This window comes from Entelurus aequoreus, linkage group LG13, assembly GCF_033978785.1.
Source record: "Entelurus aequoreus isolate RoL-2023_Sb linkage group LG13, RoL_Eaeq_v1.1, whole genome shotgun sequence".
Lineage (NCBI taxonomy): Eukaryota > Metazoa > Chordata > Actinopteri > Syngnathiformes > Syngnathidae > Entelurus > Entelurus aequoreus.
Genome location: NC_084743.1, coordinates 61,539,664 through 61,562,830, shown reverse-complemented (window position 1 = coordinate 61,562,830; position 23,167 = coordinate 61,539,664). Strand labels below are relative to the sequence as shown.

At 37.0% G+C, this 23,167-nt stretch overlaps 1 protein-coding gene across 4 annotated transcripts in view; it reads left to right on the top strand.

Annotated features, from left to right (window-relative positions):
• Positions 1-23,167, top strand: part of LOC133663564 (elastin-like) — a 278,983-nt gene that overhangs the window by 101,218 nt on the left and 154,598 nt on the right. The window lies entirely within an intron of this gene.

Genomic DNA, 23,167 nt, shown 5'->3' with positions numbered 1-23,167 from the left:
TTAAAAAAAAGGGATTTGAATATACACTATCGTTCAAAAGTTTGGGGTCACCCAAACAATTTTGTGGAATAGCCTTCATTTCTAAGAACAAGAATAGACTGTCGAGTTTCACATGAAAGTTCTCTTTTTCTGGCCATTTTGAGCGTTTAATTGACCCCACAAGTGTGATGCTCCAGAAACTCAATCTGCTCAAAGGAAGGTCAGTTTTGTAGCTTCTGTAACGAGCTAAACTGTTTTCAGATGTGTGAACATGATTGCACAAGGGTTTTCTAATCATCAATTAGCCTTCTGAGCCAATGAGCAAACACATTGTACCATTAGAACACTGGAGTGATAGTTGCTGGAAATGGGCCTCTATACACCTATGTAGATATTGCACCAAAAAAACAGACATTTGCAGCTAGAATAGTCATTTACCACATTAGCAATGTATAGAGTGTATTTCTTTAAAGTTAAGACTAGTTTAAAGTTATCTTCATTGAAAAGTACAGTGCTTTTCCTTCAAAAATAAGGACATTTCAATGTGACCCCAAACTTTTGAACGGTAGTGTATCTCAATCATAGCAAATGTGCATTAATTTCAGTTTTTTCTGAGGTCTAGAAAGCAGTCTTTGCCATTAAGTTGAATGTGCCGGTCTTGTCTTTTGTTGAGTCCTACAAAGTGTTTATACTGTAAGTACCGTATTTTTCGGATTATAAGTCGCACGGGCGAAAATGGATAATAAAGAAGGAAAAAAACATGAGTCGCATTTTTGGGGGTGATTTATTTGATAAAATCCAACACCAAGAATAGACATTTGAAAGGCAATTTAAAATAAATAAAGAATAGTGAACAACAGGCTGAATAAGTGTACGTTATATGAGGCATAAATAACCAACTGAGAACGTGCCTGGTATGTTAACGTAACATATTATGGTAAGAGTCATTCAAATAACTACACTACAAAAATTTAAATCTAAGTAAGATTAAATATCTCAAATAAGGGTGATTTTTGCTTATTTTCTGTCTAAGATAATTCTTCTCACTAAGCAGATTTTATGTTGGAGTTTTTTACATGTTTTGGTCCTAAATGATCTCAGTATGATATTACAGCTTGTAGCTGAGATTTGATGACCTATATTGAGTAAAACATGCTTGAAACTAGAATATCAACTGTTGCAAAGCTGTGTCATCAACACTCACAAGTGCGGATGTCCGATAATGGCTTTTTGCCGATATTCGATATTCCGATATTGTCCAACTCTTAATTACCGATACCGCTATATATACATTCGTGGAATTAACACATTATTATGCCTAATTTGGACAACCAGGTATGGTGAAGATAAGGTCCTTTTTAAAAAAATTAATAAAATAAAATAAGATAAATTAATTAAAAACATTTTCTTGAATAAAAAAAGTAAAACAATATAAAAACAGTTAAATAGAAACTAGTAATTTACGAAAATGAGTCAAATTAACTGTTAAAGGTTAGTACTATTAGTGGACCAGCAGCACGCACAATCATGTGTGCTTACGGACTGTATCCCTTGCAGACTGTATTGATATATATTGATATATAATGTAGGAACCAGAATATTAATAACAGAAAGAAACAACCCTTTTGTGTGAATGAGTGTAAATGGGGGAGGGAGGTTTTTGTGGTTGGTGTATTAATTGTAAGTGTATCTTTTTTTTTTTATGTTGATTTAATAAAAAAAATAAAAAAAACAACAACAAAAACGATACCGATAATTTTCGATATTACATTTTAAGCATCTCTACTCACAAGTATAAAACTACTTTTTTAAAGTACTAATTTCTTATTTCAAGCATGTAAAAAAACAAACATTTAACATGTGACATTTCAAACAATTTTGAACAGAAATTGTTCATGCACATTCAGATAAATTCTTCAAAATTACCATTAAGAAAAAAAAAAAAAAATTGCCTTGTTGCCTTTCCATTAAGAACAATAAATTAGTTTTTAGTATAAGTTTGCTGGTTTCAAGAAATGTAATGCAGAGCGCATATCATTATGTCAAGATAATGGCACTAGCATTTACTCTATTTAAGAATATTGTTCAATATATTGAGCAAAAAGGTGTCCGTTTTTTTTTTCTACCAAGAAAAGTGCACTTGTTATTAGTGAGAATATACTTATTTTAAGCTATTTTTGGGTTCATTGAGGTTAGCTAATTTTACTTGTTTTGGAAAGTCTTGACAAGCCAAATTTTCTGGTTCTATTGGCAGATAATTTTGCTTAGTTCAAATAAAAATACCCCTCATTTTTGTGTTTTTTTTTTTCATGTTTTTGAACACTGACTTTTTGCAGTGCAGGGAATATTTTAGTTAGACCGACTCATTTGGGGGCAAGAAATACCCGCTTGTGCAAATGTATGATTCTGATCCATGCCTGCATTTGTCACATTAATATCTTCTAGTATGCTGATTCAGTCAAACATGCAACCTGGTTATATTTTGTGTCAAGCACTTTTTGGTACAATATGCAGAAAAAAAAATTGATTTGCATCCAAAACACGGTTCTTATTCACCTCTTTTCTAAACTGATTTATAGTTTGAAAATAATTGATTTTATTATATCTCAATCATAGCAAATGTGCATTAATTTCAGTTTTTCTGAGGTCTAGGAAGCAGTCTTTGCCATTAAGGGGTTAGTGCATGTGCCTCACAATACGAAGGTCCTGAGTAGTCCTGGGTTCAATCCCGGGCTCGGGATCTTTCGGTGTGGAGTTTTTGCATGTTCTCCCCGTGACTGCGTGGGTTCCCTCCGGGCTTCCTTCCACTGCCAAAAACATGCACCTGGGGATAGGTTGATTGGCAACACTAAATTGTGTGAATGTGAGTGTGAATGTTGTCTGTCTATCTGTGTTGGCCCTGCGATGAGGTGGCGACTTGTCCAGGGTGTACCCCGCCTTCCGCCCGAATGCAGCTAAGATAGGCTCCAGCACCCCCCTCGACCCCAAAAGGGACAAGCGGTAGAAAATGGATGTATGGATATCTCAATCATAGCAAATATGCATTAATTTCAGTTTTTCTGAGGTCTAGAAAGCAGTCTTTGCCATTAAGTTGAATGTGCCAGTCTTTTGTTGAGTCCTACAAAGTGTTTATACTGTAAGTACCGTATCTTTCGGACTATAAGTCGCTCCGGAGTATAAGTCGGAGGGAAAAAACATATAAGTCGCATTTTTTGGGGGAAATTTATTTGATAAAATCCAGCAACAAGAATAGACATTTGAAAGGCAATTTAAAATAAATAAAGAATAGTGAACAACAGGCTGAATAAGAGTATGTTATATGAGGCATAAATAACCAACTGAGAACGTGCCTGGTATGTTAACGTAACATATTATGGTAAGTCATTCCAATAACTATAACATATAGAACATGCTATACGTTTACCAAACAATCTGTCACTCCTAATCGCTAAATCCCATGAAATCTTATACGTCTAGTCCAGGGGGGTCAAACGTACGGCCCGAGGGCCGGATCAGGCCCGCGAATAGGTTTTACCCGGCCCGTGGGATGAGTTTACTGGTATAAAAATGTACTTGAAATTTTTGAATGGAAGAAACAGCTGTTCTAAATGTGTCCACTAGATGTCGCAATAGCAATTCTTTGCATCTTTGTAGATGATGCTACATATGTAGAAAATAAACCACATGATCAGTCAAGGAAAATGATCAAACTACATAAATAAAATACTGTAATTTGATTTTGATATCATTTTTTTTATCTTGATAGATTGTAAATTAACAGCAATGAGTTGACTGATGAACATGATCACATAATTTATTTAGAAAATATAAATAACGACAAATAAAGATAGAATACTATTAACCGCAACAGTAATTGTAAAAAAAAAAAACCCTAACATTATGATTTGTACAATTTCATAATGTGCTTGTTCTATTTTTAAACAAAGAAAACGATCTGAAGTTCTTTATTTTTAAGTTATCGTGCCGTCATTTTACCAATGTGGCCCACTTGGGAGTAGATTTTTCCCCATGTGACCCCTGATCGAAAATGAGTTTGACACCCCTGGTCTAGTCTCTTACGTGAATGAGCTAAATAATATTATTTGATATTTTACGGTAATGTGTTAGTAATTTCACACATAAGTCGCTCCGGAGTATAAATCGCACCCCCGGCCAAACTATGAAAAAAAACCTGCGATTTATAATCCGAAAAATACGGTATTGTGCTTTTGACACACCAGCTCTTCGACATACAGTACAGGCCAAAAGTTTGGACACACCTTCTCCTCATTCAATGTGTTTTCTTTACTTTCAAGACTATTTACATTGTAGATTGTCAGTGAAGGCATCACAACTATGTGGAGTTATGTACTTAACAAAAAAAAGGTGAAGTAACTGAAAACATGTTTAATATTCTAGTTTCTTCAAAATAGCCACCCTTTGCTCTGATTACTTTTTCGCACACTCTTGGCATTCTCTCGATGAGCTTCAAGAGGTAGTCACCTGAAATGGTTTTCGCTTCACAGGTGTGCTTGAAGCTCATCGAGAGAATGCCAGGAGTGTGCAAAGCGGTAATCAGAGCAAAGGGTGGCTATTTTGAAGAAACTAGAATATAAAACATGTTTTTCAGTTATTTCACCTTTTTTTGTTAAGCACATAACTCCTCATGTGTTCATTCATAGTTTTGATGCCTTCAGTGACAATCTACAACATGGGTGTCAAACTCTGGCCCGCGGGCCAAATTTGCGGCTTCTGCACGCACACACATTAGAATGCAAACGCATACTTCATCAACAGCGATACAGGTTACACTGATAAAAAACTTTAACACTGTTAGAAATATACGCCACACTGTGAATCCACACCAAACCAGAACCCTTTGCAGCACTAACTCTTCCGGGACGCTAACAAGGGGTGTGTGTGGGGGCGCGGGGGAGGTTTGGTGGTAGCGGGGGTGTATTTGGTAGCGTCCCGGAAGAGTTAGTGCTGCAAAGGATTCTGGGTATTTGTTCTGTTGTGTTTATGTTGTGTTACGGTGCGGATGTTCTCCCGAAATGTGTTTGTCATTCTTGTTTGGTGTGGGTTCACAGTGTGGCGTATATTTCTAAAAGTGTTAAAGTTTTTTATACTGGCACCCTCAGTGTGACCTGTATGGCTGTTGATAGTATGAGTTGCATTTGCTCGTGTGTGCGTACAGAAGCCGCACATATCTTGTGACTGGGTCTGAAAAGTGGACGTGACGATAGCTCGTAGAGTACGTTAAAGGTTAATTTGTTCAACCTTGGCCCGCGGCTTTGTTCAGTTTTGAATTTTGGCCCACTCTGTATTTGAGTTTGACACCCCTGATCTACAATGTAAATAGTCATGAAAATAAAGAAAACACATTGAATGAGAAGGTGTGTCCAAACTTTTGGCCTGTACTGTATATATATTTTGAATACAGTTGAAATACAATATAGGCAATAAATAACATGTCGAAAATAAACTTGGGATGTTCCGATCTGGGATTTATGCTACCGATTCCGATACCAATCATCTAATAATGAGGGGCTGATATCGATCACATATATTAACTATGCATTTTCCGATTTATTTATGGTAAGTGCTATTGACAGTTTAATACGGGTGAACAACAAAAATTGTATTCATCCTTTTTATAAATCCATTAATTAATTATAATTTTGTTATAAAATATGCATTCATTTCAGTTTGTCTGAAGTGTAGGAAGCAGTCTTTGCCATGAAGTTGAATGTGCCAGTCTTGTCTTTTGTTGAGTCCTACAAAGTGTTTATACTGTAAGTATTGACACACCAGCTGTTTGATATATCTATTTTAAATACAGTTGAAGTACAATACAGGCAATAAATAACATGTCAAGAATAAAATTGGGATGTTCCGATCTGGGATTCATGCTACCGATTCCGATACCAATCATCCATTAATGAGATTGGCTGATATCGCTCACATGTATTACCTAAAAATTTTCCGATCTATTTATGGTAAGTGCAATTAACAGTTTAATACGGGTGGGCAAAAAAAATTGATTGGTTCATAATTTTAAAAAAATCCATTAAAAACATAAAATAATTATAATTTTTTTTAATACATTTTTTAAAACAGGTTTTTAGGCCATCTCCATGGCCTAAATTTTAACATTTTCCAATTGACAGTTTAATACGGGTGAACAACAAAAAATTGTATTCATCCTTTTTATAAATCCATTAAATTATTATAATTTTATTATAAGCATATGCATTAATTTCAGTTTGTCTGAGGTGTAGGAAGCAGTCTTTGCCATGAAGTTGAATGTGCCAGTCTTGTCTTTTGTTGAGTCCTACAAAGTGTTTATACTGTAAGTATTGACACACCATCTGTTTGATATATCCATTTTGAATACAGTTGAAATACAATATAGGCAATAAATAACATGTCGAAAATAAACTTGGGATGTTCCGATCTGGGATTCATGCTACCGATTCCGATACCAATCATCCATTAATGAGAGTGGCTGATATCGATCACATATATTACCTATACACTTTCAGATTTATTTATGGTAAGTGCTATTGACAGTTTAATACGGGTGAACAACAAAAAATTGTATTCATCCTTTTTATAAATCCATTAATTAATCATAATTTTGTTATAAGCATATGCATTAATTTCAGTTTGTCTGAGGTGTAGGAAGCAGTCTTTGCCATGAAGTTGAATGTGCCAGTCTTGTCTTTTGTTGAGTCCTACAAAGTGTTTATACTGTAAGTATTGACACACCAGCTGTTTGATATATCCATTTTAAATACAATTGAAATACAATATAGGCAATAAATAACATGTCGAGAATAAATTTGGGATGTTCCGATCTGGGATTTATGCTACCGATTCCGATACCAATCATCCATTAACGAGAGTGGCTGATATCGATCCCATATATTACCTATACATTTTCAGATTTATTTATGGTAAGTGCTATTGACAGTTTGATACGGGTGAACAACAAAAAATTGTATTCATCCTTTTTATAAATCCATTAAATTATTATAATTTTGTCATAAGCATATGCATTAATTTCAGTTTGTCTGAGGTGTAGGAAGCAGTCTTTGCCATGAAGTTGAATGTGCCAGTCTTGTCTTTTGTTGAGTCCTACAAAGTGTTTATACTGTAAGTATTGACACACCAGCTGTTTGATATATCTATTTTAAATACAGTTGAAGTACAATATAGGCGATAAATAACATGTCGAAAATAAACTTGGGATGTTCCGATCTGGGATTTATGCTACCGATTCCGATACCAATCATCCATTAATGAGATTGGCTGATATCGATCATATGTATTACCTATACATTTTCCGATCTATTTATGGTAAGTGCAAATTGATTGGTTCATAACTTTAAAAAAATCAATTAAAAACATAAAATAATTATAATTTTTTGTTAATACATTTTTTAAAACAGGTTTTTAGGCCATCTCCATGGCCTAAATTTTAACATTTTCCAATTGACGGTTTAATACGGGTGAACAACAAAAAATTGTATTCATCCTTTTTATAAATCCATTAATTAATCATAATTTTGTTATAAGCATATGCATTAATTTCAGTTTGTCTGAGGTGTAGGAAGCAGTCTTTGCCATGAAGTTGAATGTGCCAGTCTTGTCTTTTGTTGAGTCCTACAAAGTGTTTATACTGTAAGTATTGACACACCATCTGTTTGATATGTCTATTTTAAATACAGTTGAAATTTTCGACATGTTATTTATCGCCTATATTGATAGGCGATAAATAACATGTCGAAAATAAACTTGGGATGTTCCGACCTGGGATTTATGCTGCCGATTCCGATACCAATCATCCATTAATGAGATTGGCTGATATCGATCACATGTATTACCTATACATTTTCCGATCTATTTATGGTAAGTGCAATTAACAGTTCAATACGGGTGGGCAAAAAAAATTGATTGGTTCATAATTTTTTAAAAATCCATTAAAAACATAAAATAATTATAAAATTTTTTAATACATTTTTTAAAACAGGTTTTTAGGCCATCTCCTTGCAACCGGAAGAAGCTTTTCTAACCTGTCTTGAAAAAGTTTCGATATAATTATTATACCAACTGTTTGAATAGACAATCGAGTCGGAAACGAATCGTTAGGTGCCCAAAGATTCACACCCCTGATATGCGTCTCACCCAACTTGGCCAAAAGGTGTGCTCCAAAAATGTCCACCCCTTCACAACCTGTGCATATGTTTTTCCAATAAATGTTCCCATTTGTAGGAATGATGCTGCGTTAAATACAATATACATTAGGTACACAATCTAATGCAGGGATTTTCAACTAAATTGTTCTAGGAGCTACATTTCCTGAAAGCGAAGAACTGGGTGACCCGGAATTTTCCCTTCAATATTAGTTTAATTTGTGTATATTTCGAGAACAAATGCCCCTGTTTTTTTAAGGACCTTTTGCAAAAAAGCTAGCCAAAGATCATGTCTATGACGGCACTCTAGACATTTTTAAGAATCCACTGCAAAAATGAGAGGCTCTCACTTTAACTGAACTTACGGGCCAGCAGTTGAAAAGCCCAAATGATGAAAAAGTGAGGACTTCAAATGGAACCTTGAGGAACGCCACTAGTATGACTAAGGTAGTTGAACAAATGAGTGACTGCATCTGAAGTAAACAAGCTACAGCAACACCTCAGTTACATAAATCACAGTGCTAAGAAACTGCCAAAAAGGAGAGGACTTAAAGGGGTGCCTTGAGGAACACCTGACTAATGTAAATCACAAGTTTTACGTTTTATGTCCGCAAGCAAGTTTCAAATGTCAATGCAAGGATGTGCCATTTTGCTTACAGTGGTCCAAGTTCCTCTAAACCAGTGTTTCTTAACCATAGGGCTGCCAGAAATTATCTGTTTCGCATCTGTGGTCAGTTGTAATACACTTTTCCACCACTTGTGGCAGTAATGAAAATATCAAACTGAAGAAAAAATATGCCTAAAGTGGTGAGGCTGTATTTTCATCTGCACTTTAATTTATTCAAGAAACATATGTGTTATTAATTCAGCTTGAACAAATTTTATCACTGTGTAACTGTATGCAAAAAAAAATGTCATCCGTTTTTATGAGTCCCTTCTTTTGCAGTAAGTTCTTATTTTTGTAATCAGGCTGACCTAAGCCTTGGTAAAAATATTTTTGATATCATCACAAGGTTTATACTGTTTATACTGTAAGTACCGTATTTCCTTGAATTGGCGCCGGGAGTATGGTATTCGCATGCCTCGAATTACAGCCGGGTCAAACTTGTTTCGCAAAATAATTAGCGCATGCTTGGCACTTCCGCCGGGTCAAATATGAGTCATTAAATGACTCCCGCCTCCTGGTGGTAGAGGGCGCTACTGATCCTTCTTGCGACTGCTGGTACTGCAGAAGAGTGCTGCAGAAGAAGACAACCGGCAGCAAGAGTGCGCAGCCATTGTTTCCTTGGACTTTTACCATGGAGGATTACATATCTAAAATAAAACAGTTTTCTAAACTGGACTTTCAATCGAAGCAGGAGGTAATACTTAAAAGGAAGATCTCCATCGAGACAGAGAGACTTTTAAAACTGAAGAAAGATAAGGAAGACTTCAATATCGATGCTTTTCTTCAAAAGGAGCTGGCATGGACTCATTTATACCTAAAGGTAAGACAATAATAACGTTTTTTTTAATTAAATGTGCTTTTCATGATAAGGTAAGCGCCGGAGTGAGAAGAGGTTTTAAAATAATTAGCGCATGCTTGGCCATCCCGCAGGCTTCTGGTAAGCGCCGGAGTGACAGGAGGGTTTTAAATTAATTAGCGCCCCTGCGGCTATTCAAGGAAATACGGTAGGTTAGATATGAAAACGATAAAAATCAGGTCTAGGATTACTAATTCATTGTTGACATTTCAGTTGTCCCTGGGCCCCTCTGTAGTGGAAAAGTTGTGCCCCAAGGTCAAAAGGTTAAGCACCCTTGCTTTATACGACAGGTGTTCTGTCGTCTTTTGCAAAAATGTTTGCCTTGCAAGTTTTGTAGTGATTTCCGGCCCTGATTTGGCCCCCAAGCTGCCTGTTGATTAGCACTGATCTAAAGAAATTAACAACAATTCCGTCTTAGGCAAAGATTTGATTGACACTTGGAGATGATTATTCATGTAACAGGAGTGGGCAAACAATAAAGATTATGGCGATAAATCCATTTATTTCATTTCAGTGGCAGTAAATAAAACTAATATGTATGTTTTGGGCCAATCGTAACTGAAGCATGACGTCCGTAAGAGACATCTAGACAACAAGGTTGCAAGAAACTTGATGCACTTTCTGTACATTTTTGCAATAAACAAACATCTCATCAAAACAAATTTTTGAATTACCTATTTTTTTTTGGACCGAGTTTGTCCAAGGAAATGTGAATTATATTTAAAGCAGCCTTTTTGTAGTGGATATACTGTATTTAAGTGTACAGGTGTACCTAATGTTGTGGCTTGTGTTTACTACAACTTACAATATGGAGACAAGACGTCAGATTGAGTCTTCACTGCCTGGTTTTCTGGCTGTTGTCGCTTGCAACTACCATATGTCTTACTTCTTTTAACCACCACTTGAGTTGAAAACGGAAGCAGCAGCTGCGTCCCATGCTGGTATCACACATATGCCAATGTTCTTGTTTAAAACTCCACTTTTTTTTTTTTTTTTGCAGGAAAAAGGGTGTGGTATTTACTTCAGACCATACACAAAGACTGTGTATGTAGACCATGTGTGTTGCTCTAAAGTGACCCAGCAAAGGTATACTTAAAAAAAACTCCACGGTGCAGGGTTGCCACTCCCAATACACTGATCACCAGCTGTGTGTAGGGGCCCGTTTTGCATGAATAATGTATTCCTAGCCCACTTCCTGCTTCGTCACCAAAGTCTACAATGGTAAATTTGCCTAGGAAATAAATGATACATTTATTTTTTTTGCACTAAAAAATAAATTATTTGACAATTTATCACATTATTTTTTTAGTAGTAAACAATCAAAATAAATCAGTGTATTCTCAAAAAATATTTTATTATAACTAAGTTATATATCGGCCGATAAATGCTTTAAAATGTGGTATCGGTTTCAAAATTATCGGTTTCAAAAAGTAAAATTTAAGACTTTTTAAAACGCCGCTGTGTACACGAACGTAGGGAGAAGTACAGAGCGCCAATAAACCTTAAAGGCACTTCCTTCCGCCCAGTCACATAATATCTACGGCTTTTCACACACACAAGTGAATGCAAGGCATACTTGGTCAACAGCCATACAGGTCACACTGAGGGTGGCCGTTTAAACAACTTTAACACTGTTACAAATATGCGCCACACTGTGAACCCACACCAAACAAGAATGACAAACACATTTCGGGAGAACATCCGCACCGTAACACAACAGAACAAATACCCAGAACCCCTTGCAGCACTAACTCTTCCGGGACGCTACAACATACACCACCCGCTATCCCTCCTCAACCCCGCCCACCTCAACCTCCTCATGCTCTCTCAGGGAGAGCATGTCCCAAATTCCAAGCTGCTGTTTTGAGGCATGTTAAAAAAAAATAATGCACTTTGTGACTTCAATAATAAATATGGCAGTGCCATGTTGGCATTTTTTTCCATAACTTGAGTTGATTTATTTTGGAAAACCTTGTTACATTGTTTAATGCATCCAGCGGGGCATCAGAACAAAATTAGGGATAATAATGTGTTAATGCCACGACTGTATATCTCGGTATCAGTTGATATCGTAATCGGTAATTAAGAGTTGGACAATATCGGGATATTGGCAAAAAAGCCATTATCGGAAATCTCTAATTCTCATTCATTCATCAAAAAAATATTTACTTATAACATTAACTGTGCCGTGTTTTAAAACCAATGTCAACTTTATTGTCAATTCTTCACATGTACAAGACATATAGTCCCACTCAAGAGCAGACCAACATTACAGGGGGACAGAACAGGACCGCTGACGGCGCCCCTTTTTAAAAGGGTAGGAAACGGGTAAACATTGGGGGTGAAGGGGATGAGTAAATGAAATTTTCAGTTCAAGGGTGGGACAAAAAACCTCTAACTATAAAAATGGGACCCATTCCCTCCCTGCTTGGCACTCAGCATCAAGGGTTGGAATTGGGGGTTAAATCACCAAAAATGGTTCCCGGGCACGGCCACCGCTGCTGCTCACTGCTCCCCTCACCTCCCAGGGGGTGATCAAGGGTGATGGGTCAAATGCAGAGGACAAATTTCACCACACCTAGTGTGTGTGTGTGACAATCATTGGTACTCTAACTTTTAACTTTAACATAGCACACATAAACTAGTTACAAAGAAGTCACAAGACTTGCAACAAAGGGGGAGGGAGTGGGGGCTACGGAGGCAGGCTGCTGCTATCTTAGCGCTGCCAAGCCGTCATCACCTAGTGCAGGGGTGTCCAAACTTTTTTTTTTTAACTGAGGGCCGCACACTGAAAAATCAAAGCACGCAGGGGCCATTTTGATATTTTTTCATTTTCAAAACCAACACAATATACGCTTTTTTTTTTAACCTTTGGGGCTCCCTCAAGTTAGGTCCGAGGGACTCAGAAGGGTTTCAGTCTTAAAAGGTTAAAAATAAGTCATAAAATATTTTTTTTATTAAACGCTTGAATCTCTAATTCAACTTCAGGTGAATATATAAATATTTATATATATATATATATATATATATATATATATATATATATATATATATATATATATATATATATATATATATATATATATTAATTTTTATTTATGTATTAATTTTTATTTATGTATTTTCTTATTTTTTTTACATTTCATGAGCTTTTTGTAAAAACCCTATTTTTGGGGGTAAAAATACAAAATATACAATATTTTTCCCAAAAAGATTTTCAAAGTGGAATATTTGATGTGAAGTAATTGGATCCCTGAATAGGTCAATAATCCATAGCAAAATTGATTTGAATGTATTATTATTTTAATTTTTTTTTAGCAAAGACAGGTGTTTTTAATTCCACTAAAATTCTTGGGGATCTAAAAGTGCTCCACTCATAAAAAGGTCATGCTTTTTTTTTTTTTTTTTTTACATTCAACACTTAAATCTCTATATCAGCTTCAGATAATCTATAGTGTAATTAGTTGAGTATATTTATAATAACAATCGATATAATAATTAGTATAATTAGCATTAATATGTATTTTTTTAAATAATTTTCATATTTTTCATGTTTTTTTGTTTATTATATTTATGTCCTTTTTGTCCTCGAATCAGTCAATAATTCATAGCAACATTGATTTTGATTCATTATTTTGTGAGAAAATATTGAAAAAAAAATGGTGTTATTAGAGTCAACAATGCAACTTTTTCTCGTTGTATTTCACCTATTTGCTCTTTTATTCTACTTTTTAATGTTTTTTTAAACATTTTTTTAGTATTTTTAGAATGATGTGCCGCGGGCCAGTAAAACATTAGCTGCGGGCCGGGGCCCACACTTTGGACACCCCTGACCTAGTGGGTGCGGTTTACGTATCGGTGTACTCCCTAGTGTGGAAAATACGGTACTTGCAGAAAAATCAGAAAAATCTGAACCATGATAAACATTCTAAATTTATTTCATCCATCCATTTTCATTCTCAAAATAATCTTACTTATCTCATCATATGAAATATGACTTACTTCACCAATTATTATTATTATTTATTTATTTATTTTTATTGTGATTAGGGCTGCAACAACTAATCGATTAAATCGATTAAAATCGATTATTAAAATAGTTTCCGATTAATGTAGTCATCGATTCGTTGGATCTATGCTATGCGCATGCGCAGAGTTTTTTTTATTTTTTTATTTTATTTTTTAATAAACCTTTATTTATAAACTGCAACATTTACAAACAGCTGAGAAACAATAATCAAAATAAGTATGGTGCCAGTATGCTGTTTTTTCAATAAAATACTGGATAGGATAGAAATGTAGTTTGTCTCTTTTATCCGATTATTAATCGAAGTAATAATCGTCAGATTAATCGATCATCAAATTAATCGATCATCAAATTAATCGTTAGTTGCAGCCCTAATTGTGATGACTTATGGAGTATATTGTGAATACATTGAGAACAGGAAGTGAACAAAAGCTTTAGCAACTGTTATGTAAAAGAAAAGGGGTAGGATTAAATAAGCTCTGCTTCTTCCTACTCCTTTTCGAACATGTTGAAAAGAGAAACTGGATTTAGACCACTTTGTCATTGCAAATTATACGACACCGCCACAGACTTTCACCACAAATAGATATATAAAAAAGTGTGTGGGGAAAAAAAACTATAATGGGGGGGGGGATCCCACAAATTGGTCCCCGTTTTGAGCACCAGGTGCACCAATGGAGTCTCTCCTGACAGCACGAAGCTCCTCTGTCTTCCACTCGAATGTAAAAGCAGCAGACGGCGGACATGTTTATTTGATAGCTTCATTTCAAGACTTTACAGCTTATCTGTTGCAGACAGAGAGAGACATTGTGTGCGCGCATGCCATTCCTCCCACTCTCCCTCACTCTTGTTTACTTTTGATCCCTTTTTTACACTACTCTGATTCCTCTCTCAATCTCGGCTCGGACCGCAAACCGCCAGAAAAATATCACAGCACGTCACATCTCAACGTAACCGTTTCTGACGTATTTATTCGTGAACGTCTCTTTTGTAGGAGTCATAAATTCTAGCTGGGTGCTTTTCACCAAACTCAAAATATGCAACACCAGCCAATAAAGGAACCATTAAATTTGGAGCCGATCAATCTTTTTTTTTTTTTTTTTTTTTTTTACACCGAATATGGTGGTCCTTCCCTTTCCCCGCAGGATTGTAGGGATTAAGTGGAAACAGGTTTTACTTGGCGGAGGGCTTGTTTAGTATTCTTCATCCTCCCCATGCAAGTGGCATTATTAGATGCAGGGAGATTCAATAAAAAGTATCACTTTTTTTTTTTTTTCCAACTGTCCATTGCTGCTTTCTCCTCAAACTATGTAGCAGGTCTGGGGACAATAATTATCAGTGTTGGCTTAGGAGGAATTTATTCAAAGTTCTTACTAGATCCACCCATAACATCATGTGGTTCTCAAACCAGCTCCATCTGTGTGTGTAAGCGCGTGTGTGTGTAAGTGTGTGTGTTCCAACTTGAAGAAAAAAGTGAACTCTGCAAAGTCCAAGGGTCAAGTATCTGTGAATAACATGAACATTGTCGGCACTACTTTCAAAACACCGGGGCCTCGTTTACACTGCATAACAAATCTGATTTTTTATTTTTTTTGCCAGTCTAAACACTCCAAAGTGCTTCTAATCCAATATTTTCACATCAGATTCAGACCACATTGACTACATTTTCCACTGCAGGCCCAAATCTGAATATATATATATATATATATATTTTTTTTTTTTAAAAATCATAGCTCGGTAGGTATGGTGGCCGTGCCAGCAACTTGAGGGTTCCAGGTTCGATTCCCGCTTCCGCCATCCTAGTCGCTGCCGTTGTGTCCTTGGGCAAGACACTTTACCCACCTGCTCCCAGTGCCACCCACACTGGTTTAAATGTAACTTCGATATTGGGTTTCACTATGTAAAGCGCTTTGAGTCACTAGAGAAAAGCGCTATATAAATATAATTAACTTCACTTCACTTTTCCAGCTGACTGTTAACACTGCCAGTAAAATGTGATTTATTTTTTTTATCAGACTCCAGTGTAAACGCGCACAGGCCCCAATGTGGCCTTGCCGTTACTTGCATGCGCACTTCGATAAAGTGAGAAAAAAAAAGGAAGTTGACCGGGAGACAGTTACTACTACTACAAAATAAAATAAGTCGCAACACCTTTAAAAATTAGGGTTTTTTTTAACGTGGAAGTAAATGAAAGTAATATAATGTATACATGGATGTACAGTACAGGCCAAAAGTTTGGACACACCTTCTCTTTTTTAATGACTATTTACATTGTAGATTGTCACTGAAGGCATCAAAACTATTGTCAGCTTCAAACACTGATGACATCTATTAAACGAGACAAGAAGCAAGGAATTAAACAGAGACAGAATGAAATTTGGCCTCAATTTGAGGAGAGACGCCTGGACACTTTACCCTTTTACAGTGTCTCAACACGCTCTGGCGAAAGATTGTACGCCACCTCTTTTATTTGGACTTTCCCTGATTACATGGCGACAGCTGTTTCTAAGGGACGTGGGTCGTAAACAGCCACCGCCTTTGATTACAACAGTTCAAATAGAAGGTCGTAAAATGGTTCAAACAAGTGGTGCCTGGAGGGGAGTCAGGCCCTGCTTCCTCTCCGCTTTGTAGTTCTTGGGTCAAACACTATCTTTCTGTTGATTACAATACATGAAAGAAACAGAACACCTTCATGTTGCTTCCCATCCTACACAGTGGAGTTTTACAAGCCTTTTGATTGGTAGGATTAAAGACCGCTTTTAGTTATCACAAAGTTTTGTGATAACTTAGATACAATTATTCGAACAACTATGAACGAACACATGTGGAGTTATGTACTCAACAAAAAAAAAAGGTGAAATAACTGAAAACATGTTTTATATTCCTAAAATGGTTTTACTTCACAGGTGTGCTTGAAGCTCATCGAGAGAATGCCAAGAGTGTGCAAAGCAGTAATCAGAGCAAAGGGTGGCTATTTTGAAGAAACTACAACATAAAACATGTTTTCAGTTATTTCACCTTTTTTTGTTCGTGTTCATTCATGGTTTTGATGCCTTCAGTGACAATCTACAATGTAAATAGTCATGAAAAGAAAAAAAACCGCATTGAATGAGAAGGTGTCCAAACTTTTGGCCTGTACTGTATATACAGTATGTGAATATACTGTATATTTGGGAGGGTTGTAATCTTGTTAAGGCTGTTAAGTAGAGGAGACACTGACATCAACGTGAGCTTTATTTTTCAACTCACTCACACGCAAATGCGCCACAGCGTCAATTCCGATCCTTCAACAATCGCCATTTATTCGGATTTAAAATATACACTACCGTTCAAAAGTTTGGGGTCACCCAAACAATTTTGTGGAATAGCCTTCGTTTCTAAGAACAAGAATAGACTGTCGAGTTTCAGATGAAAGTTCTCTTTTTCTGGCCATTTTGAGCGTTTAATTGACCCCACAAATGTGATGCTCCAGAAACTCAATCTGCTCAAAGGAAGGTCAGTTGTGTAGCTTCTGTAACGAGCTAAACTGTTTTCAGATGTGTGAACATGATTGCACAAGGGTTTTCTAATCATCAATTAGCCTTCTGAGCCAATGACCAAACACATTGTACCATTAGAACACTGGAGTGATAGTTGCTGGAAATGGGCCTCTCTACACCTATGTAGATATTGCACCAAAAACCAGACATTTGCAGCTAGAATAGTCATTTACCACATTAGCAATGTATAGAGTGTATTTCTTTCAAGTTAAGACTAGTTTAAAGTTAATCTTCATTGAAAAGTACAGTGCTTTTCCTTCAAAAATAAGGACATTTCAATGTGACCCCAAACTTTTGAACGGTAGTATATATTTGAAAAGCCTGTTATTCGCGCACTATTGACCAGTGATGCACCGAAAATTCAGTCGCCTTTAAATAGAAACCGAATGTTGCCATGAAATACCCATTTCCGCTGGCGACTGCGTCTTCCTGGCGCGCACGGGTCACGTAGCTCGCCCAAAGCTGACAAAAAAAGTCACATTGCGTATAAACTGAAGTCACATTCTGATGTGGCCTAAATCTGATGCCAAAAGGTCAGAATTGAAGCACTTTGGAGAGTTTAGACTGGTTTAAAAAAAATTGATCTGAAAATAATAATCTGACGGGGTGTGCAGTGTAAACGGGGCCTGAATCCAATTGGAATCTAATAGTTTCAAATGTGACTTCAGTCTAAACGCAATGCCACCTGAATGCGACTTTTTCGTCAGCTTTGGGCGAGCTACGCCACTCGTGTGCGCGGGGAAAAACTCAGTCGCCAGCGGAAGTGGAGATTTCATCGTAACTAATGTCCGATAATGGCTTTTTTGCCGATATTCCGATATTGTCCAACTCTTAATTACCGATTCCGATATCAACCGATACCGATATACGCTACCGTTCAAAAGTTTGGGGTCACATTGAAATGTCCTTATTTTCAATGAAGATAACTTTAAACTGGTCTTAACTTTAAAGAAATACACTCTATACATTGCTAATGTGGTAAATGACTATTTTAGCTGCAAATGTCTGGTTTTTGGTGCAATATCTACATAGGTGTATAGAGGCCCATTTCCAGCAACTATCACTCCAGTGTTCTAATGGTACAATGTGTTTACTCATTGGCTCAGAAGGCTAATTGATGATTAGAAAACCCTTGTGCAATCATGTTCACACATCTGAAAACAGTTTAACTCGTTACAGAAGCTACAAAACTGACCTTCCTTTGAGCAGATTGAGTTTCTGGAGCATCACATTTGTGGGGTCAATTAAACGCTCAAAATGGCCAGAAAAAGAGAACTTTCATCTGAAACTCGACAGTCTATTCTTGTTCTTAGAAATGAAGGCTATTCCACAAAATTCTTTGGGTGACCCCAAACTTTTGAACGGTAGTGTATACAGTCGTGGAATTAACACATTATTGTGCCTAATTTTGTTGTGATGCCCCGCTGGATGAGTTAAACAATGTAACAAGGTTTTCCAAAATAAATCAACTCAAATTATGGGAAAAAAATGCCAACATGGCACTGCCATATTTATTATTGAAGTCACATAGTGCTTTTTTTTTTTTAACATGCCTCAAAACAGCAGCTTGGAATTTGGGACATGCTCTCCCAGAGAGAGCATGAGGAGGTTGAGGTGGGGAGGATAGGGGGTAGCGGGGGGTGTATATTATAGCGTCCCGGAAGAGTTAAGTGCTGCAAGGGGTTCTGGGTATTTGTTCTGTTGTGTTTATGTTGTGTTACGGTGCGGATGTTCTCCCGAAATGTGTTTGTCATTCTTGTTTGGCGTGGGTTCACAGTGTGGCGCATATTTGTAACAGTGTTAAAGCTGTTTATACGGTCACCCTCGGTGTGACCTGTATGGCTGTTGACCAAGTATGCCTTGCATTCAATTGTGTGTGTGAAAAGCTGTAGATATTATGTGATTGGGCCGGCACACAAAGGCAGTGCCTTTAAGGTTTATTGGCGCTCTGTACTTCTCCCGTTTAAAAAGGCATACGTTTTACTTTTTGAAACTGATACCGATCATTTTGAAACAGATACCGATAATTTCCGATATTACATTAGCATTTATCGGGCGATAATATCGTCAGTCCGATATTATCGGACATCTCTAATCGTAACATTCAGTTTTGGTGAGCAAAGTATTTTTAAGACTGCATTTTCGATGTCGATAGTGCACAAATAATAGGCTATATGTAATATATGAATATATATTTTAAATCCGAAGAAATGGCGATTGTTGAAGGACCGGAATTGACGCTGTGGCGCATTTTCTTACAAACCCCGTTTCCATATGAGTTGGGAAATTGTGTTAGATGTAAATATAAACGGAATACAATGATTTGCAAATCCTTCTCAACCCATATTCAATTGAATGTACTACAAAGACAACATATTTGATGTTCAAACTCATCAACTTTAATTTTTTTTTGCAAATAATAATTAACTTGGAATTTCATGGCTGCAACACGTGCCAAAGTACAAACGTGTACATGTGAGTTGAAAAATAATAGATCCACGTGGTTGCCTGTGTCTCCTCTACTTAACAGCCATTCAATTTGGCCTGCAGTGTAAACCTAGTCTGAATGATTCCTTTGACAGATGTAAATGAGTTCTAGTCCTCAAGGAAACAACTGGAAACGGCTTTGTTAATAAATATGTCCGCTGTTGTTAGAAAACCACATGGTTGGCCTGAAGATTTGTTTGTAGCTCTCCTTCAGGAAATCAGGTGGATTTGCCTGGCCAAGACAATTAAACAACCAATCAGCACTTTTTTTTTTTTGCTACTCAAATTCAGAAATTAAATGTTTACGCTGCACAGTGTTGCCGAGAATTACCAGCCGTCGCTTGGAAAACGAAATTGTCGACTATTTGGAAACAAAAGTGTGCATTCTTCGAATCGTAATCAGCTTTATTGGCCAGGTGTGTTTAACACACAAGGACTTTGACTTGGTAGACACTCTGTAGCTGTCTAGCGTTCATTAGAGTGATAGCCTGGGGCAAGAAATTGTTCTTAATGACAGGTTGTTTTGGCGTACAGTGATTAGGAACGCCTGCCGGAGGGGAGGAGTTTGAACAGTTTGTCACCAGGGTCCTGTATTAAGCTCCGAGGTGGGTAGAGTCACTATGAAGTATTCACTTCAGAATCATGTTTTAAACATTTGACTACATTAGTTAAATACTGTACTAACACCGGTATCTATAGTGACACTGAAATATGGTAGGCCTGAAGTCATTACAGATGATATATTGTATAGTTCCCCAGGAAGTGATCAGAAACAATTCCGCTTGCTTATAAGAACTTGTGTTTTGGAAATGTTTTAATAAAGTAGTCAAACAAAATGGTCTTTCTTAGTTTGAGAAGCTCGAGCATCTCAAAAGCCACAGGTCACATTCATAGCAAAGTATGTAAGGAGTGCGCAATAGGAAGGGAGATGCGTTATTCTTTATACGCTGGATACAAGGTGGGAGGGAAGGGAGTAGGCTCAGTTTGGAGGGGGGTGAGAGAATATGACTCAACCCATTGGAAAGTGCCCACACTGGAAACAATGGTTTGTCACCAGGGTCCTGTATTAAGCTCCGAGGTGGGTAGAGTCACTATGAAGTATTCACTTCAGAATCATGTTTTAAACATTTGACTACATTAGTTAAATACTGTACTTCTACCGGCATCTATAGTGACACTGAAATATGGTAGGCCTGAAGTCATTACAGATGATAAATTGTATAGTTCCCCAGGAAGTGATCAGAAACAATTCCGCTTGCTTATAAGAACTTGTGTATTGGAAATGTTTTAATAAAGTAGTCAAACAAAATTGTCTTTCTTAGATTTATTTGAGAAGCCCGAGCATCTCAAAAGCCACAGGTCACATTCATAGCAAAGTATGTAAGGAGTGCGCAATAGGAAGGGAGACGCGTTATTCTTTATACGCTGGATACAAGGTGGGAGGGAAGGGAGTAGGCTCAGTTTGGAGGGGGGTGAGAGCATATGACACTGAAATATGGTAGGCCTGAAGTCATTACAGATGTAAAATTGTATATTTTAAATAAATTGTATAGTTCCCCAGGAAGTGATCAGAAACAATTCCGCTTGCTTATAAGAACTTGTGTTTTGGAAATGTTTTAATAAAGTAGTCAAACAAAATTGTCTTTCTTAGATTTATTTGAGAAGCACGAGCATCTCAAAAGCCACAGGTCACATTCATAGCAAAGTATGTAAGGAGTGCGCAATAGGAAGGGAGATGCGTTATTCTTTATACGCTGGATACAAGGTGGGAGGGAAGGGAGTAGGCTCAGTTTGGAGGGGGGTGAGAGCATATGACGCAACCCATTGGAAAGTGCCCACACTGGAAACAATGGTTTGTCACCAGGGTCCTGTATTAAGCTCCGAGGTGGGTAGAGTCACTATGAAGTATTCACTTCAGAATCATGTTTTAAACATTTGACTACATTAGTTAAATACTGTACTTCTACCGGCATCTATAGCGACACTGAAATATGGTAGGCCTGAAGTCATTACAGATGTAAAATTGTATATTTTAAACAAATTGTATAGTTCCCCAGGAAGTGATCAGAAACAATTCCGCTTGCTTATAAGAACTTGTGTTTTGGAAATGTTTTAATAAAGTAGTCAAACAAAATGGTCTTTCTTAGATTGAGAAGCTCGAGCATCTCAAAAGCCACAGGTCACATTCATAGCAAAGTATGTAAGGAGTGCGCAATAGGAAGGGAGATGCGTTATTCTTTATACGCTGGATACAAGGTGGGAGGGAAGGGAGTAGGCTCAGTTTGGAGGGGGGTGAGAGCATATGACACAACTCAGTGGAAAGTGCCCACACTGGAAACAATGGTTTGTCACCAGGGTCCTGTATTAAGCTCCGAGGTGGGTAGAGTCACTATGAAGTATTCACTTCAGAATCATGTTTTAAACATTTGACTACATTAGTTAAATACTGTACTAACACCGGTATCTATAGTGACACTGAAATATGGTAGGCCTGAAGTCATTACAGATGTAAAATTATATATTTTAAATAAATTGTATAGTTCCCCAGGAAATGATCAGAAACAATTCCGCTTGCTTATAAGAACTTGTGTTTTGGAAATGTTTTAATAAAGTAGTCAAACAAAATGGTCTTTCTTAGATTGAGAAGCTCGAGCATCTCAAAAGCCACAGGTCACATTCATAGCAAAGTATGTAAGGAGTGCGCAATAGGAAGGGAGACGCGTTATTCTTTATACGCTGGATACAAGGTGGGAGGGAAGGGAGTAGGCTCAGCTTGGAGGGGGGTGAGAGCATATGACGCAACCCATTGGAAAGTGCCCACACTGGAAACAATGGTTTGTCACCAGGGTCCTGTATTAAGCTCCGAGGTGGGTAGAGTCACTATGAAGTATTCACTTCAGAATCATGTTTTAAACATGTGACTACATTAGTTAAATACTGTACTTCTACCGGCATCTATAGTGACACTGAAATATGGTAGGCCTGAAGTCATTACATATGTAAAATTGGATATTTTAAATAAATTGTATAGTTCCCCAAGAAGTGATCAGAAACAATTCCACTTGCTTATAAGAACTTGTGTTTTGGAAATGTTTTAATAAAGTAGTCAAACAAAATGGTCTTTCTTAGATTGAGAAGCTCGAGCATCTCAAAAGCCACAGGTCACATTCATAGCAAAGTATGTAAGGAGTGCGCAAGAGGAAGGGAGATGCGTTTTTCTTTATACACTGGACACAAGTTGGGAGGGAGGTAGTAGGCTCAGTTTGGAGGGGGGTGAGAGCATATGACACAACTCATTGGAAAGTGCCCACGCCGGGAACAATGGTGCATTGTTAAATGAGCATCGAATAGGGAGAAGAGATATTTTCAATAAGTCAATTTGGACAGTGGGCCCAATTCAGCAACCCTTCTTAA